General features: G+C 43.4%; 1 pseudogene; it reads left to right on the top strand.

Annotated features, from left to right (window-relative positions):
- Nucleotides 1–5502: 5502 nt before the first annotated feature.
- LOC123481594 lies at nt 5503–6775 on the top strand (annotated as a pseudogene).
- Nucleotides 6776–8057: the final 1282 nt, after the last annotated feature.

Genomic DNA, 8057 nt, shown 5'->3' with positions numbered 1-8057 from the left:
CTCTCACGTCACCCCGCTCCTCCGCACACTCCACTGGCTTCCAGTTGAAGCTCGCATCTGCTACAAGACCATGGTGCTTGCCTACGGAGCTGTGAGGGGAACGGCACCTCCTTACCTTCAGGCTCTGATCAGACCCTACACCCAAACGAGGGCATTGCGTTCATCCACCTCTGGCCTGCTGGCCCCCCTACCTCTGCGGAAGCACAGTTCCCGCTCAGCCCAGTTAAAACTGTTCGCTGCTCTGGCACCCCAATGGTGGAACAAGCTCCCTCACGACGCCAGGACAGCGGAGTCACTCACCACCTTCCGGAGACACTTGAAACCCCACCTCTTTAAGGAATACCTGGGATAGGATAAAGTAATCCTTCTACCCCCCCACCCCAAAAAAAAAAAAAAAAAACATATTGTAAAGTGGTTATCCCACTGGCTATAAGGTGAATGCACCAATTTGTAAGTCGCTCTGGATAAGAGCGTCTGCTAAATGACATAAATGTAAAATGTAAATGTAGTCTCTACTCTTTCTGTAGAGAGGGTCTAATAGTTTCCCTCACCAGATTCTGGGCACTCCGCTCTGTGCGCTCCCCACGGGGTATAGTAGTAATTAGGTCTGTTTTTTGTTAAGGTGAGGGTGAGTTTGTACACTCTTATCAGCAGAGGTGTAGGGAGAGTTTTCCTCTGTGATGCCCATCCTAGGTTGTTTCCCAAATGGTACCCTATTCCTTATAAAGTGCACTACTTTTGACCAGAGCCCTATGGTCCCTGGTCAAAAAGTAGTGCACTACGAAGGGAATAGAGTGCCATTTGGCATGCAGCCCCACTGCTTTAGGCGATGACAGCAGTATCTCCCGGCACAGGAATGCAGAGGCTCCGGCCTTGTGTTTGACGTCCAATCAGATTACAGATCCTGCCAGTGAGTGCTGCATCATCTTTTCCAGGACTGCTGCCTCCCTGATGAGACAAGGCTGGACACTCAGTGACGATCGTCCCAAATGGCACCCTATTCCCTATATAGTGCACGTCCCTATGGGCTATGGTCAAAAGTAGTACACTATATAGGGAATAGGGTGGCATTGCAGGAATTACAGTACTAGCTAGAAGTGTTTTCCACACTAGCTAGAAGTGTTTTCCTGCCACTGTATTAGGAACATATCATTAAATGACAGAGGGGAAATAATTCAGCCTTAAGGCCGTGATACATTTGCAATTTTGGAGGTCAGTAAAGATGTGGCAGTCAACAGACAGCAACAAGCTGTAAGAGATGAGTTAATAAATGGGGAAATTAAGTTTTAAATTCATATCTGCTTCATATGAAATCTATTATTCATGTCCATGTTCTCATTGCTCATCGTTGCTCCAGTGTCTCATACCCCACTCCGTTGTCAGCAATATTGCTCAGCAATATTGCCAGAAATAAAATGCTAGTGTATCGTAATTTTTACCCATTTCCTGCCATGTGGCCCACTGTCTGGCAGTCCATGGGTGATCTTCCCCTAACTGAAGCCATGTTGGGCTTGTCTGACCCCAACCCTAACTGAAGCCATGTTGGGCCTATTTCAGAACAGAGGGTTGACTCACTGGGTAATAAAATCCTTTTTATACAAAAAAATTACAACTTTTGATTAATACTCAGATTATTACAGAGGAGTGTAACGGAAAAGCAGTCAAATGAAAAGCCAGAAGTAGCATTTAGTTATTATGGAAGTTGGATCAGACTGGAGACCCAGGATGCGACCCTAATGGCACCCTATCCCCTATATAGTGCGCTACACTTGACAAACGCCCATAGGGCTCTGGTCAAAATAAGTGCACTATAAAGGGAATAGGGTACCATTTGAGACGCACCCACATCCTCTAACACTGTCATCTGAATTGAACTACCAGTGTGGGCCCTCAGAAAGTGAAATATTCCATAAAACATATGCTTTTCTCATCATAGATCTAGAAGATATAAGAAGACCATAGAAATAGGGATGCTGTTTTGGGTTTTGCCACAAAGACTTGTGGTGGAGCCTTGTGGTTCATCTTGCTGCCGGACAATTCAGGACCCTGGACAGACTGTAAAATGAGAGAGAAACTGTCCGATAAGTACCATAATGTGGAAACCAGAGACCTATGGACCCTGGTCAAAAGTAGTGCACTGTATAGCGAATAGGGTGCCATTTGGGACTTTGTCGAATCCTACTCAAATGAATGCTCGCTGCTAGAAATGTGGAGAAATGTCCCAGGCAAAATAAAGTACACTACAGTTCCCGAACTCACGGGGAAACCATGAAGGCCTGATTCACACAGTCTCCTCTGAACAGTTGATGTTGAGATGTGTCTGTGACTTGAACTCTGTGAAGCATTTATTTGGGCTGCGATTTCTGAGGCTGGTAACTCTAATGAACTTATCCTCTGCAGCAGAGGTAACTCTGGGTCTTCCATTCCTGTGGTGGTCCTCATGAGAGCCAGTTTCATCATAGCGCTTAATGGTTTTTGCGACTGCACTTGAAGAAACGTTCAAAGTTCTTGAAATGTTCCGTATTGACTAACCTTCATGTCTTAAAATAATGATGGACTGTCGTTTCTCTTTGCTTATTTGAGCTGTTCTTGCCATAATATGGATTTGGTCTTTTACCAAATAGTGCTATTTTCTGTTTACCCCTCCTACCTTGTCACAACACAACTGATTGGCTCAAATGCATTAAGAAGGAAAGAAATTCCACAAATTAACTTTTAGGAAGGCACACCTGTTCATTGAAATGCATTCCAGGTGACTACCTCATGAAGCTGGTTGAGAGAATGCCAAGAGTGTTCAAAGCTGTCATCAAGGCAAAGGGTGGCTATTTGAAGAATCTCAAATATATTTTGATTTGTTAAACACTTTTTTGGTTACTACGTGATTCGATATGTATTATTTCATAGTTTTGATCTCTTCACTACTATTCTACAATGTAGAAAATAGTGCAAATAAAGAAAAACCCTTGAATGAGTAGGTGTTCTGAAACTTTGGACCGGTAGTGTATGTCTGCAAGACCTAATTTTCACGACATAGTTAATCAAAGAATGAGTGATTGGTTTATAGTATTCCATGTAGAGTACTGTACAGTTCTCCAACAAACAAACCAGAAGGCCAATGTTCTGTTCCCAGTTGGAATGCTGTGACACACTGGCATTCCTTGGAGATAAGCCATGGGAGGGCCAGATAGTATCAGTGTCCCAAATGGCACCCTATTTACTATATCATTCGCTACTTTTGACCAAAGCCCTATGGGCCCTGGTCAAAAGTAGTGCAGTACATATTTAATAGGGTGCCATTTGGGACACAAAAAGTGATAGGGGTTGACATACCTGTGAAAACAAACATTAATACATCCCCAGAAGAGATGCATTTATGTTCATGTCAACAACTAAACAAAGGGAACGACAGCCACAATCTCAAATTCGTGACTTAATCTCGAAGAATCCCAAATTCATGACTTTCTCGCAGAATCTGTCAGGGTGTCAGTGTGATGCGGTAGGACGAAGTCAGGCGCAGGACACAGAGCTAATCGAAAACGTACTTTACTCGTAGGTAACGTAAAGAACATAACCTCCACGCAGGGAGGAAACAAACCCGCTCACCAGACGACAACCAAACATGAACAAACATGCACACAACACAGTGGGAGCCAGAGGGTTGAATAGGAAAACAAATCATAGACATAATGGGAACCAGGTGTGTACAATGAAGACAAAACAAGTAGAACACAGAAACATAGATCGGTGGTAGCCAGTACTCCGGTGACGACGAACGCCGAAGCCTGCCCGAGCAAGGAGGAGAAGCAGCCTCGGCTGAATCCGCGACAGAATCCCAAATTCATGACTTCATTCCACGAACGGAAGCATGCATTTCCATTCGCCTATGATTTTGGCTTGGCAGGGTTTACACACAATGGCCTCTAATTAAAAACTATAATTAGTGCTTGTGAACCAAACATACAGTGGCTTGCGAAAGTATTAACCCCCTTGGCATTTTTCCTATTTTGTTGCCTTACAACCTGGAATTAAAATAGATTTTGGGGGGGTTTGTATCATTTGATTCACACAACATGCCTACCACTTTGAAGATGCCAAATATTTTCTGTTGTGAAACAAACAAGAAATTAGACAAAACATTTTTAGCGCGCATACAGTGGGGGAAAAAAGTATTTAGTCAGCCACCAATTGTGCAAGTTCTCCCACTTAAAAAGATGAGAGAGGCCTGTAATTTTCATCATAGGTACACGTCAACTATGACAGACAAATTGAGGAAAAAAAATCCAGAAAATCACATTGTAGGATTTTTAATGAATTTATTTGTAAATGATGGTGGAAAATAAGTATTTGGTCACCTACAAACAAGCAAGATTTCTGGCTCTCACAGACCTGTAACTTCTTCTTTAAGAGGCTCCTCTGTCCTCCACTCGTTACCTGTATTAATGGCACCTGTTTGAACTTGTTATCAGTATAAAAGACACCGGTCCACAACCTTAAACAGTCACACTCCAAACTCCACTATGGCCAAGACCAAAGAGCTGTCAAAGGACACCAGAAACAAAATTGTAGACCTGCACCAGGCTGGGAAGACTGAATCTGCAATAGGTAAGCAGCTTGGTTTGAAGAAATCAACTGTGGGAGCAATTATTAGGAAATGGAAGACATACAAGACCACTGATAATCTCCCTCGATCTGGGGCTCCACGCAAGATCTCACCCCGTGGGGTCAAAATGATCACAAGAACGGTGAGCAAAAATCCCAGAACCACATGGGGGGACCTAGTGAATGACCTGCAGAGAGCTGGGACCAAAGTAACAAAGCCTACCATCAGTAACACACTACGCCGACAGGGACTCAAATCCTGCAGTGTCAGACGTGTCCCCCTGCTTAAGCCAGTACATGTCCAGGCCCGTCTGAAGTTTGCTAGAGTGCATTTGGAAAATCCAGAAGAGGATTGGGAGAATGTCATATGGTCAGATGAAACCAAAATAGAACTTTTTGGTAAAAACTCAACTCGTCGTGTTTGGAGGACAAAGAATGCTGAGTTGCATCCAAAGAACACCATACCTACTGTGAAGCATGGGGGTGGAAACATCATGCTTTGGGGCTGTTTTTCTGCAAAGGGACCAGGACGACTGATCCGTGTAAAGCAGGGGTGTCAAACGTCCGGCCCACAGGCCGGATCAGGCCCGCAAACGGGTTTAATCTGGCCCGCGAGATGATTTTGAAAAAATAAATAAAAAAATATATATTTTTTGTAAAGTATAAAAATGCGCTGCAATTTTTCAATAAAATAAACTGCTGTTCCAATTGCATCCACTGGATGGCGCAATAGCAATTGTGTTAAGCAAGCAAACTGTTTATACCGGGGCAGAGCAAGTAGGTCAAGCACGTGCAGCCAATGAGCTACTTTGTTTTGCCCGCGATATTTATTACGGCTTCTACTTTTAACATTATGTGCTTTGGCACCCTCATTGCCCCAATATGTCTCTGTCAAAAAAGAGAAAAGTGGACGCAGAGTGCAGAGTGTTCCAAGAAAACTGGTCATCCTATTTATTCACGGAATTGAATGGGAAAGCTGTATGTTTGGTGTGTTCAGAGCATGTTGCAGTGCTGAAAGAATATAACCTTCGTCGCCACTATGTGAGTCTTCATGCCGACAAATATGACAACTTTCAAGGACAGCGGAGATGAGAGAAGGTGAATGAACTGTTGGCGGGTCTGAAGAAACAGCAGTCTGTGTTTACTCACAGCCGAGACATCAGTGACGCTGCAGTGAAAGCTAGCTACCTCATTGCTAATGAAATCGCAGTGGCTTCAAAACCATTTAGTGAGGGTGAATTTGTAAAAACATGCATGATGAAGGCAGCGGAGATTGTGTGCCCTGAAAGCGGCAGGCTTTTGCAAATATCAGCCTGACAAGAAACACAGTTGCAGACAGGATTTCCGATCTTTCAGTGGATTTGGACAGCCAGTTGAAGCAAAAAGTAAAGTCATTTATTGCGTTTCGGTTGCAATTGATGAAAGCACGGACATTACAGATGTTGCACAACTGGCCATTTTCATCCGCGGAGTTGATGACACATTGACCGTCACCGAGGAGTTCGTGGAGTTGGTGCCGATGACAGATACAACGACAGCAGCTGATATTTTTACCGCACTCGTCGGGCGCGCTGGACAGGGTCGGAGTGGACTGGTCCCCGCTGTCAGCCTGGCTACAGATGGTGCGCCCTCAATGATCGGGAAAAAAGCAGGCGTTGTGACAAAGTTCAGAGAGAAAGTGCAATCTGCAAATGGAGGACGTGATTTTTTGACTTTTCACTGTATTTTGCACCAGGAGGCTTTGTGTTGCAAGTCATTAAAGATGGATAACGTCATGAAGGTGGTCATCCAAACTGTTAATTTCATCCGATCCAGAAGCCTGAATCACCGTCAGTTTGACAGCCTTCTCAGAGAGAAAGACCACATCTATGGCCTGCCATACCACACTGAGGTAAGATGGTTAAGCCGAGGTGCTGTGCTGAGGCGTTTCTTTGATTTACGAGAATAAATTGAACAGTTCATGGAAGAAAAGGGCAAACCAGTGTTAGAATTTCATTCCGCAGAATGGATGCAGGACCTTGCATTTATGGTGGATGTTACAGAGCACCTGAATAACTTGAACAAACAGCTGCAAGGGCGCAACAAAGTTGTCACGCAGTATTGTGACAGCATACGTTCTTTCAAGTTGAAGCTGTCATTGTGGGAGACGCAACTTGCCGGTGGTGATGCAGCTCACTTCCCCTGTCTGAAAAATGTGTGCACGACCCAACATGTGGCAGACATGAAGCGGTTCAAAGATAAAATAACGGGACTGTTACGGGAGTTTGAGCAACGCTTTCAGATTTATGTTTATATGTTTTTATGTTGATGTGCTATTGTTTATAATTGATTTTATTTTATTTGTATATTTAACCTATTCTTGACTCTGTGGTTCTTGCACTTGTTTGGGGAACAGGATTTCATTATTTTTATCTACATTTCTGCCTGAGAAATGACACCCTGATATAGTTCTGTGATCTGTGAAACAGTTCTGTTAATCACTGAGGCATTGTGTGTTTGTGTGTTCTTTTTCTTTAGAATTTTCAAATAAACTTGATGTGTTTTATGATTAATAGTGATGTTGTGCTTGTACTATTTTGGACACACTGTCCTCAGGCTCCAGCTTTATGTTGTATGTTGATCGTATTAAAACAAAGAAAACAATCTGAAGTTGTTGTTTTTAAGTTATATATACCATGATTTTTCCGGTCCGGCCCACTTGGGAATAGATTTTCCTCTATGTGGCCCCTGAGCTAAAATGAGTTTGACACCCCTGGTGTAAAGGAAAGAATGAATGGGGCCATGTATCGTGAGATTTTGAGTGAAAACCTCCTTCCATCAGCAAGGGCATTGAAGATGAAACGTGGCTGGGTCTTTCAGCATGACAATGATCCCAAACACACCGCCCGGGCAACGAAGGAGTGGCTTCGTAAGAAGCATTTCAAGGTCCTGGAGTGGCCTAGCCAGTCTCCAGATCTCAAACCCATAGAAAATCTTTGGAGGGAGTTGAAAGTCCGTGTTGCCCAGCGACAGTCCCAAAACATCACTGCTCTAGAGGAGATCTGCATGGAGGAATGGGCCAAAATACCAGCAACAGTGTGTGAAAACCTTGTGAAGACTTACAGAAAACGTTTGACCTGTGTCATTGCCAACAAAGGGTATATAACAAAGTATTGAGAAACTTTTGTTATTGACCAAATACTTATTTTCCACCATAATTTGCAAATAAATTCATTAAAAATCCTAATCTAATTTTGTCTGTCATAGTTGACGTGTACCTATGATGAAAATTACAGGCCTCTCTCATCTTTTTAAGTGGGAGAACTTGCACAATTGGTGGCTGACTAAATACTTTTTTTCCCCACTGTATGTATCCTTCGAGACAGAAGCTGGAAGTGGATAGAAGGTCAGGGTAGTCAGCAGCAGTAGAATTGTGTAGCCGAAGTTAGTTATGGTCAGTAACAAATGCAAAACAACAA

This window comes from Coregonus clupeaformis, chromosome 21 (assembly GCF_020615455.1).
Source record: "Coregonus clupeaformis isolate EN_2021a chromosome 21, ASM2061545v1, whole genome shotgun sequence".
Taxonomy (NCBI): domain Eukaryota; kingdom Metazoa; phylum Chordata; class Actinopteri; order Salmoniformes; family Salmonidae; genus Coregonus; species Coregonus clupeaformis.
Note: the sequence above shows the minus strand (reverse complement) of the source record. Positions and strands in the feature narration are given on the sequence as shown.